Source organism: Anthonomus grandis, chromosome 3, assembly GCF_022605725.1.
Source record: "Anthonomus grandis grandis chromosome 3, icAntGran1.3, whole genome shotgun sequence".
Taxonomy (NCBI): domain Eukaryota; kingdom Metazoa; phylum Arthropoda; class Insecta; order Coleoptera; family Curculionidae; genus Anthonomus; species Anthonomus grandis.
The window spans coordinates 47,810,470-47,822,546 of NC_065548.1; the positions used below are offsets into that span (position 1 = coordinate 47,810,470).

Consider the following 12,077-nt stretch of genomic DNA (forward strand, 5'->3'; position numbering starts at 1 on the left):
GTGGAGACAAATAAATTCATTCTAGTTAAAAACAAATAATAATATTTATTTTGCATGCACCTTAAAAGAAACCACTCATCATAAATAGTACAAATTATTCTGAAGTCTTTTACTTTAACATTTATGCTAAATACTGTAAAATAAAATAGGAACTGAAGCAGAAAATGATTATTAATGATATAAATAAATTATTATTTATTTATTGAAGTTGGGCATAATAGTTATAATCATGCAGGTTTTCTGCAGATACCACGAATTTAAGCTAAATTCTTTGTAAATATGGAAATATAGCACTGAAATTAAACAATATATGTAAATTCTAAGCTAGCTAAATTGTAAAGATGTAAAATAATATGAAATAAAAAAAACAATACTTACACTTCACCTTTCACCTAGTCAACACATGGTTGTTCCTAGTCTCTTCCTTTTTCTTAAAACCTATGTCTGGTGGTCATTTGAATTTCTTCATGTCGGTAAGCAATAGATTATTGTGCTAATTTTTTTTTTTTTTTTTTTTTTTTTTTTTTTATGAGGTTTAGGAAAATCTGCGTGCAGACCCCTCAGGCATGGGTGTTCTGGCGCCTGGGGGAGTGTGGGGATGAGAAGGCCAATCTTGGCGTGTTCCCGACCCACTAAAAACCCTTTCCTCTTTACACGAAACAGTCTCTTATTTTATGTTTGATTGTAAACTCCTGTCGGACGGCTGTAAAAAAATTATATATAAGAATGGACATTAACATAATTTATGTATGCTAAATAATTTTAATTTTTAGGAAAACAAATTAATTTTAACACAAGTTAAGAACCTACCCATGGACAGAGAAGAAGCAATCGAGTTTATTACACGTAAGGTGGGTTGACACTGAAAACATACAAATTTTATTAAAAAATGGTTCTTCTACTTAATAGGACAACAATTTAACTTACCACAAGTTAAGAAGCACAGTAGCACACTGTCCATAGAAAATTTCATTCAACGACTATTAAATACGTCCAGATTATCAATTCAAAGAAAATCAAAGAATATCGTACCTATATCTAATTGTACTTTAATGCTAAGTACAAAAGAAAGTAGGCAATAATCTAGGTTCTTATAAATATATCAGCACCTTTTGCTGTTATATTATATAAAGTAGTGAATGCCATTTTATTTTGATTGCACAGCTTCATAAGAGACTCCACTTTGTTTCTATAGTCTTTGATGCTCCTTGTCATGCTCATTTTTTGGCAAGCATATTTAATATAATAACAAATGCCATGTTGTTTTGCATAGATAACGTTTGATATTAAATTGCTTATGTCGTTGTCTGTCCAAAAATCTAATGTTCTATTCTTGTGTTCCTTTAATGTTGTTGGTAGGGGTTGCTTCTCATTTGCGCCTTCTTTTTCTGTTGAAGAAATATTGGGAAATATTTCTTTATTTCCTTTTGCGTCGCCACCTTTATATTATACAATACATTTGTAAAAATTAATTAGGAAAACAAAAGATTTGATTAATAATTTAAATTTACCTGATTATCTGCACTGATCCTCGTAGATGGCACCGGAGATGTAACGCCGAGGACGATTCGCCTTGACGCCTCCTCACCTTCATCATGGTTTTATATTTCAGCCTATTTAGAAATATTTTTGGAAATCGTTTTAAATGTATTTATTTGATTTGCTTTACCTCATTTTGACGAACACCAGTAGTGACGATGATGGCGTTTTGATTTTGCACTTGAGCAGATTTTGTAGAGGCGGAAGTAGATGCTTATTAGGATTGTCACTAATACTAAATCCTTCTATTTCTTTTTTCAACTCTAACAGGCGCTTCTTCTGCTCATCGAGTTCCTGTTTTTTCTGCTCAAGTTTAGTGCGCTCATCCCTGATCCGTCGCTCCTCGAGTGTCAACTGAATTTGCCTCTTTAATAAATGAATTTCTTTTTTTTTCATGATTTTTCTCTAGATTAAGCAAGCTTCTTGCTTTGCCCGAAAGTGTTGCTGGCGTCCTTTCGTTGTGGCTAATTTTTTTTATGCCCTCGCTACTTAAAATGTTCGCCCATCTATCAAATGACTTTGTTTTCTCATCTAGGAGAAACAATGGCCACCTTCTCACATACTCTTTTACGAACTTTTTAAGATAAGTTCTCTCCGCACCATTTTCGTTCTGCAAAAGAGTGGAAGCTGTTTGACTCACAAACAGGGCCATCAGCATATCAATGGGTTTCGTTAACTTAGTAGAAGAATCTTCCCTGTCCTGCTGATAAGGCCTACTAAAGAATATCAGGGGATTGAACTCTTTTCTTTGCAGCCCCACCACCAATTCCTTCCTTACACGACCTACAGCAACATTTATTAAAAGTACCTTCACTATAATAGCTGCAGAGGGTTGAGTGTCAAAATCGTCATAAAATCGTAATAATGACCGGTATTTGAATTGGTCCGTTTTCATTATTGTGTGATAAATCTCTGCAGTTTTTGAAAAGTAACTGATAATAAATTGATCCCTGTTCATAATGTATGTACTTCATACGATTAAAAATAAAGGAGCCTTCCTTAAATAAATTATCGTCTATGTTAAAATTTGGATTTGTATACGAACATTTCACTTTGTCGAGTGTTTTCGATGTGTCCGGGCTATTCACTAGTTTTATCAGCATATCTCTGTCGGTTGCCGTCGAAGAAAGCGGTTGCTTTCTGTTCCACGAGATATGTATGGCTGACCAGTGTGCGTAGTGGTATCAAATGAACAGAGTTCATCATGCTTCTAGAAAATGCATTTCCGGTCCAATTACCTGATTGATATACTCTTTAATGATAATTTAATTGCGTACCAGCATAAATGCATTTTCTCTAACCAATTTATCGAGTATTATCGGCACAATAATTCGCCGATGGTCTTGGTTGTGCCTGCGTAGCGTCATAAAACTGATCGAAGAATCGATTGCGATCCAGTTGCGCCTTCATCTAGAACTCCTGTGTCACTTCTAGCCTTATATCAATCTGTTCATTAAGATTTTGATATAGATCGAACAGTTCTGTAAAGAATCTTTCCGTCGGATGTGGTTGCGACTGGATATTCCACCTATTTCCAGTCGCAAATCCGTTCGTCAAAACATATAACAATAATAGTTTGTACACCTTACTGCTGAACTTATGTATCACTGTCGCATATGATTGCATATATTTCATTGATCCTTTGTAAATGGAGGAAATAAGATCTATTTGCACAAATTTTGTTGCCAATTGCCGTCTGTGCCCTCTCGATATTTAATAATATGCCAATTTCCGTCGGGCTGTTAAAAGTCACTCTCATGTGCATTTGGACGAGCAAAATTTGTGTTTTGGAAGCAATGAGACGTTGTACTTGTGTGCATATGTCATCGAATTCCAATAATAGAATAGTTTGCATAGTTTGCAATAATAGAAAAATATGTATTCTACGAATGTATGTTTGTTTCGTAGATTGCATAGTCGTCGTGCAAACAATGGAATGAATTGCTCATAGTTTCCTCGAAACACGGTATTTGTAATTGCAGAGTGTGGTTATCTGCCGTGAACATAATGCTTCGACAACTGACTTTTCTTCGGTAGCTCGTTCACCAAACTTTTACCATACGAACTGCGAGAGTTTGTTGCCTTTTTCAGAAAGACCGCGTAGATCATTTCTGATCCATAGTTTTGCGAATCTCACTTCGTACAACATTTTGTCCTTTGTGCCTATTTTCATCGCGTTTAATTTGTACAGTAGCGAGGGCAGAGCTTTTTGGTTTTTAAAATGTTGGTTCCGTTGACCGTCCAATAAATTGAGAGATGACGGTAAGTTCAGTTCTCTCAAAGAAGAGGCCGCTACGAAATACCCATCAATATCGAAGCGGCCTTTTAAATAAACGACTGAACTTAATGTTATCTCGTACTCGTCTTTTCTTCCTTTTAGCCGTGGTTTTCTATAAGGCAATAAAAAACAATAATTATTCACTGTGTTCTGAGTACCCATCTATGATTAACACCGAAATAATATAGAATATTTATTTTATGAATTTAAAAGATTAAGAAGGCTGCCGGTATTTGCTTTCATCAATATTTTATTTTGCGATTTATTTAATAACGTGTTCCAAGTCATAAGAATCATCATTTGACAGATTTTTGTAATTTCAATAGTAATTTAAAAATTCGTATGTATAGGCATAATAGTGTTCAACAAGTTTTTTTAATAAAAATACAAAATTTGAGTCCACAACATTTCATGGAATCAATAAAAATAATAGTTATTCTGAGTATTTTATTTTCATAGGTTTCCTTGTATCAGGAACAGCAGTCATCTGGCATCTGGTGTATTGGGAAGGTGGATACAATGTCGGGGACCTCTTGGATGATGAGGCTACAGGTCAATAAGGTCAATCAGCTTCAAATTTGATATTGGATCAAATTCGCATATCATTCTTGTGTTTCGCAACAAATTGGTTTTATAATAATAATAATAAGCTTTATTTCCAACAGGTTACATATACCCAGTTACAGGAGAATCAATTAAATATATAAATTTGATTGTAGTATATATAGATTGAAGTGTAATATCATCGTTGCATGCACAAGACGTATTAAGCTGCTCTCCAAGTGTTTTGCCTAATTTTGTTAGTTTTTCTTGTAACTGGGTGAGTTTTACTGAGTCTCAACTTTAGTTTACGACCTACGCAGTCAACTGGTGAGGTTTTTTTGAGTTGATATTACCAAAGTAATACGTTTAAAGCACTTAGAAGCTCTAATACGTCGGCGATCCCAGTTTGGACTTTGAGACGTGGAGCAGTTCCGGACTTAGCATTATGACTAACAGAAGGAAACCTATTAGTTGCGGCAAGTGCAATCGTAACTTAACTAAGTTGCAATATAAGATCCAATGTGCTGGAACGTGTTCCAAATTGTTTCCGCAAAGACTGCTCTGGACTTAGTGCAGTTGAGTTCTCCGCCTATGAACTACGTCAGACAACTCAAAAATGGGCATGTGTTGATTGCTTAGCTGCTGGTCTTTCGTCGAATATAAGAAGAAACAGCACTGTGACGAACAGAAGAAGCACGCTATATGAAATCTCGGAGGTACATACTAATGCACTCGGCTTTAAAGACCTGTTTGACGTACAAAATCCATCTAACCTTGACTTGACTTGAGGGCGGTAAAGGGAATGTTTGAAGAACTGAAAAACTCAGTGTCTTTTAATAGTTCTCTGATGGAAAAGCTTCAGAAAACAGTTGAGACTCTTTCAAATGATAACAAAGAGCTAAAGAAGGAACATGACCTATTAAAAGCCAGAGTGTCAGATCTAGAGAGGGAGCTGACACATGTCAAATTCGGTAATCCCAGAGCCATGGAGGAGAAGAGCAAAAATTTAGTTATCGTAGGCATAAAGGCCAACCAGCAATGTAAGGATAACGTTTTAAAAACTTTAAAAAGTTTAAATGTAACTATATCTGAAAATGATTTTGTTTTAAAGGCTCCTCCTAGTGATAAATCCATTAAAATGCCAATAATTGTATCCTTCGAAAACCTTGCATTTCAAACCTTGCAACCAAAATTTCGTTTCTTAATTTTGGAAAAACGGAAATTAGTATCATTAGACACAAACATCTGTAATATTCAGTCCGAAATAAAAAAAAAATTTATATAAATCCTGACCTGCCTAAACACACATGCGATCTGTTTCTTAAAGCACGGGAACTTAAGGAATTTGGCTATAAATTTGTATGGTGTAAAAACGATAGCATTCTTGTGAGAAAAAAGGAAGGCGAAGTTTTGTGCTAGGTTCACAAAACAAAATTTTACAAAAGAATTTTATTTCGACTAACAGCAAATACAGTTACAGAAATGACTTTATTTATAAATGTTCCTTTATTTATAAGTTTAAAGTGATTATGTGGCATAAACTAACCTAAGCAAAATATAACAATGTAATTATTATATTCAGAGGGTGTAACTGCGAGCCGGTGACCAGTATCATCACTGCTGCTCAACTAGATAACTTAAAATTGTAGATATTTTTTTTTGCAGCTATTGTTTATTTCTATTTGTGTTTATGTTTTGAATTAAGGTTCGATGGCTTTAAACCGTAATAACCTTAATATTACTAATGCAAAAATTGGTCATATAAACGTTAGATCTTTAATTCCTAAATTTCAGCTTATCAAAGACTATATCCTACTAAATAAGTTTGACATTTTTGCCGTCACAGAATCTTGGCTCTCGGGCTTTATTGATGATGAGATGTTACAAATTGAAGGTTTTCGCTTGGTACCATAGGTAGAGGAGGCGGAATTGTAGTCTATGTGAAAGATACCATAACATATTCTATTTTAAATGATTTTGACTGCACTTTTTCTGAGCAAATATGGATACAGTTTAAAACTAAGGGTGTTCTAAGCACCATAGGTGTTTTCTATAGGCCCCGGGTCTTACTAATATAAATGATTTTATGACTGAGTTTGAAACTTGAAACATTTGTAGATATCTTTTGTCGTGTGACAATCTCCTCTGTCTTGGCGATTTTAATATAAACGTAAATAACTTGGAATCTATCCATACGCAAAGGTTTCTTTCTCTACTTCAGGTATACAGCTTAAGTCAAATTATCAATGATTTCACTCGGCCTGGCTTAGCTGGAAAAGGCTCCCTCTTAGATTTGATTATATGCTCAAACTTAAATTTTGTACAGAATAGTAAAGTTGATTCAAATTTTAGGTATCAGATCATTTTGTCGTTTTATGTAAAGTACGTCTTATGATTTTCAAACCTCCACCCTTCCTATTAACTTACAGGGATTTTAAACATTTTATACATGATAATTTTTACCAAGATTTATTAAATTCTCGATTAGATGACATATTTTATATGGAAGATATTAATGCTAAAGTTGATAGGTTCAATGATTGTATACTTAATCTTTTTAATATACATGCGCCATTTAAAACGGCCAGAATTACTAAAGGAAGGGGTCCTTGGATCACAGATAATATCAAACATCTTATTTATCTTAGAAATGGGGCCTTGTCCAAGTACAAAAGACAAAAAACTGAATTAAATTGGGAACACTATCGCCAACTTCGGAACCAAGTGACAGCGGCTGTTGAAATAGAGAAGAAGTGCTATCTCAATAACACCTTACAAAAGGGTGACTCCAAAAATAACTGGAAGGTACTACGTCAGCTGAACATACATTGCAAGCCTCAAAATACCATTCCTGACCACTTGGGTGACCCTGAAATCATAAATACCTTTTTTGTAAATGCTGCATCTTCCAACGCGCCTAATCTAGAAACGTTGACTTATTATCTACTAAATGTTAAGGAAGGGGTAGGAAACTTCGAGTTTCAGCTAGCAACGCTTGAAGAAGTTAAATCTACTTTATTCTCAATGAAATCTGAGGCCATTGGGATAGATGGAATAGGCTTGTCGATGCTGCTCCACTGCTGTCCATATATTCTTCCATTCCTAGTGCATCTTATTAATTGTTATATTGAATCTTCAACTTTTCCCGATTCTTGGAAGTCCTCATACCTTATCCCTATTCCAAAAGTCCCTTCTCCAACTGAATTAGCCGACCTTAGGCCTATTAGCATTCTCCCTGTCATCTCAAAAGTTTTAAAGAGGGTATTGGAAAGCCAAATCAGAACATACGTAAACAGATTTGATATCTTGCCGGTTATTCAGTCCAGGTTTCGAAAAGACTTCAGCTGCTCTACTGCTCTTCTAAAAGTAACTGACGATATTATACAGTCAGCTGATTACAATGAGTTAACAATCTTGACTTTACTTGATTACTCCAAGGCCTTTGATAAGTTAAATCACCTACTATTACTGGCTATACTAAAATTCTTAGGTTTTGGGGAGAGTGCTCGTTCTCTAGTTCGGCAATATTTGACCGGTCGAACTCAGATAGTGAAGCTCAATGGGAAGCAATCCTCGGCTATGGATCTCTCTTGCGGAGTACCACAAGGGTCTATTCTTGGTCCTCTATTCTTTACCCTGTATACGTCTCAATTGTGTAAGAGTCTCAAATATTCAAAAGTCCATCTATATGCCGACGATACACAGGTTTATTTCTCTTTTCCTCCTAACAAAATCTTAGAAGCTAATGATAAGGTATCTTACGACCTTAACATGCTAGCAAAGACATCGGAAAATCATTGTTTGAGTTTAAACCCAAGTAAATGTAAGGTTCTTCTTTTTGGTAGGTTGCATTCCAGAGACACATATGAGAAATTTGTTCAGATTAAATTGAATGGTCAACTAATAAATTGAAGGAATGTGGCTAGGAATCTTGGAGTTTCATTAGATGTTAAGTTGAGGTTCACTGAGCACATTGATCAATGTATTAAAAAAGCTTTTATTAACCTTAAGCTACTTATAGTCAGAGGCAGCTCCTTAATAAGGAACTAAGAAAAGTTTTATGTGACAGTCTTGTATTGTCCTATTTCACTTACTGTGATGTTTTGTATGGCCCCTGCCTTTTGATAAGTAATATAAAAAGAATACAGTACATTCAAAATTGTTGTGTAAGGCTAATTAATGGAATGAGAAAATTTGATAGAGGTGTGAGTAGTGAGTTACGCTTGATGAGATGGCTAAATATGAGTGAAAGGAGGTTACTACATAGTCTTGTTCTCTTTAATAAAATTGTCTTTAAAAAATGTCCTAATTACCTTTATCAGAAAATTAAGTTTAGATATGACGCTCATGTTTTGGACTTAAGAAATATGCATTTTATTACACCTCCTCTTCATAAAACTGTTTTATTTGAGAGGAGCTTTAGTTACTGTATTTATCTGCAATATAATAAAAGTCCTCTTGATTTAAAATATATTTCACCTTCTATATTTAAACGAAAAATAAGCAGTTATATTACTAATCTCTGTTAGCCTAGAGTGTTGTTAAATATCTATTCTTTAACTTATTGTAAATTTCTATAAGTCTATGTGGTTATCAAACATTGTAATGTTAATCGGTTGTGCATATAGGCAGTTAGAACTTAATATTTTGTAACTATGCAATTATTTAAGATACATTTTGAAATTCTTTGTAATATCTAACCTCAAGCTGATTTGTATGGTTAAGCTAGGAAGTAAGCTTCAACTTCGCCATTTAGAATTTACCAATTGTAAATTTTAATAAAGACATTATTATTATTATTATTATTAAATGTACAAGTACGAATGCATGAACTGTATTAGATTCATGCAACTAAACTATAAAAGAATTGCTATATAATTAAAAAAATTAGTGAGTTTGAGAAAATAAATAATAAAAAATCAACACTAAATTAGGATAAGAATCAAGAATTAATTTAAACCAAAAGAGCAGAAAAAAAATGAGTAAACAAATGTATTCAAACTAAAAACTAAATAACCTAGCCTCCCCTACCGACCATACGCAGGTGACTCAAAATAAGTGCCAAATTGTCATGGTGAATGTCACAAGAATCAGCAATAGTGTTAAAGTTTTGACACATAAAGTGAATAGGACTCTGGTACAGAATGTTGGATGTGGCTTTGTCCAAGTTAAAAGCTGGACACTGTCTAGATCCTGGGCGTGGTATATGAAAGCAAATCCTTTGCAAAAGGGATGGGCAGTCAATTTTATGGTTAAGTAAATTAAACAAGAATTTCACCGAATGCATTTCTCTCCTCTTCGCAAGTGACCGTTCAGTATATCTAGAGAGCAGCAGGTTATGGTCAAAACCCCTTGGAGGATAGACTCCATCATCCTTAAATGCCAAACATTTAAGGAATCGCCGTTGGACGGATTCTAATAGGTGAATGTGATGGTTGTAAATGGGAGACCAAATGAGGGAGCTGTAGTCCAGCCTGGATCTAACAAATGCATAGTAGAGAGTTTTGGCAGTGGCTGTGTTCGAAAAAAGTTTGCAATTTCTAATAATAAAGCCCAGCATGCGAGTAGCTCTAGAAACAGTATCTTCGATGTGAGGGATAAAAGAAAATTTTTGGTCAAAGGTGACTCCAAGATCCTTAAAACAGGTAGACCTTGCCAGAGACTCTCCATTAACTGAGTAATTAAAGACAACTGGACTTTTGATTCGAATGTAGCTGGCCACATTACACTTGGAAAAATTAAGGTTAAGCCGGTTCAAAGTGCACCAATGGTGTACAGTATTGATGTTCTTTTGCAGTTGACCACACTCTGCTATAGAGTCAATCCTATGGAAAAGCTTTAGGTCACCAGCATATGCTAATCGAGAGCAATTGAGGGTGGAGATCAAGTCATTAGCGAAAACGTTAAAGAGAAGGGGGCCCAAGTTAGAGCCCTGAGGAACTCCAGAGGTGGGTGAAAAACAAGCAGATCTAAAGCCTTCGACCACTACAAACTGAGAGCGGTCAACTAAATAGGAGTTAAGGAGCTTTATCAAGCGATCGGAGAGTCCAAACTGGCGTTCAAGCTTATTTAATAGGATGAAGTGGTCAATCTGGTCAAAAGCCTTTTGAAAGTCTGTGTAGATAACATCGATTTGATCTCTATCATTAAGTGCTTCGCACACAAACTGAGAGAAGAATGCTAGGTTTGTAGTACATGAGCGGCCAGAAACAAAGCCATGTTGATCGTTGGCCAGCATAGACTTAACCTTGGGAAAAATTTATTTATAAAGAGCCAACACGAATAACTTTGAGAAATTGCACAGAATGGATATAGGGCGGTAATTATCTATTGTTCCAGCATCGCCCTTTTTAAAGATAGGGCAAACTTTGGCTTGCTTCCAGATATTGGGAAAAATACCTGTGTTAAGGATCAGATTAAAAATGTGGAGCAGAGCGTCTGTAAGTGCAACAGAGCAGTCCTTAGCTAAAAAACTAGGAATTAGATCTGGGCCAGAGGTCATTTTGCTTTTGAGACACTTGCTCGCCATTATAATGTCGGTAGCCGCGAGCGCGACGACGTCTATGCAAGTTAAGGGAGGTTCAGAGACGACAGGATGATCGCTGGGCAGTGAGTTCGTGTATAAACTCCTGAAATAATCTCCAAAAGCGGACACAATGCTGTCAGGCGTATTGTATGATTGGTTAGAAAGCTTCATTGAGCCGGGGATTTGAGACTGATTACGTTTGCTTCGAATAAAAGACCAAAATTCACTCGGATCGGAGGTTATTTTGTTCTCAATACTATGGATGTACATTTTGTAGGCTTGTGCAGTTAGAGCTTTAATTGTCTTGCGCAGAGATCTAAATATCTCTAGATGATGATTAGACTTGGAAATCTTAAAATCACGAAATGCTCTTTCCTTTTTATATACAGGGTGATTCATTAATATTGCACGAAAATGAAATGCCGATTTTTTTGGGTTAAATTATGACGAAAAGTTCCTATAAACATATGTCCGAAAGTGCTTCGTTTCCGAGATACAGGGTGTTCAAATTTTCTTAAAAAATCGATTTTTTATTAATATCTAAGAAATGCCTTTGCTGTTTGCAATGTCATTCACACCATTTCTGGATATCTTAATGATGTATCTTTTTGACATATGACAGTTGATTTGTTATTCCAGGGACGTGCCCACGGGGTAAGCGGGTTAGGTTTTTTGTACAAAAAATAGCACCTAGTAGATTTTTTGAACCTCCTGTACATTTTTTTGAATGACGCAACTAAAGATGGAATTGTTTCAACTCTTGGGTGTTTTTCGTATCTCCCTCCGTTTTCGATAAAAAAATTAGTTTAATGCAAACGTTTGAAAAAACTTGAATAAACATAATAAAATGCCTACTTATCGATTTACAGGGTGAAGAATAGTAAATACGGTAATTTGGAATTTTGACATGACATTAACTGTACTACCTGTTGAAAAATAGTTTTAATTAAACTTAGGTACATTAATTAAATTCTTAGAATAAACATTAGTAAATTGATGAAGGTAATGAAAAGCTATGGACTAAGAAACGTACGCTATAAGAGTTGTTCAAAATGAGTTCCTCCAACTGCAATGCATGCGTCTGTCCTGCGACGCATTGACTGGCGAACACGTTTAAAGATCCCTGGCGTGTTTCGAATAATATCGCAATTTGCAATAATACGATTTCTTAATTCTTCAACATTTTCGATG

The 12,077-nt window shown here is 35.1% G+C and overlaps 1 long non-coding RNA gene across 1 annotated transcript; it reads right to left on the reverse strand.

Annotated features, from left to right (window-relative positions):
• Positions 1 to 570: 570 nt before the first annotated feature.
• On the reverse strand, positions 571 to 1,683 carry LOC126734590 (uncharacterized). The gene is made up of 4 exons (XR_007660094.1): positions 1,512 to 1,683; positions 928 to 1,439; positions 811 to 862; positions 571 to 703 (listed from the first exon to the last, which is right to left on the reverse strand). It is a non-coding gene; the product is annotated as an uncharacterized LOC126734590 (long non-coding RNA).
• Positions 1,684 to 12,077: the final 10,394 nt, after the last annotated feature.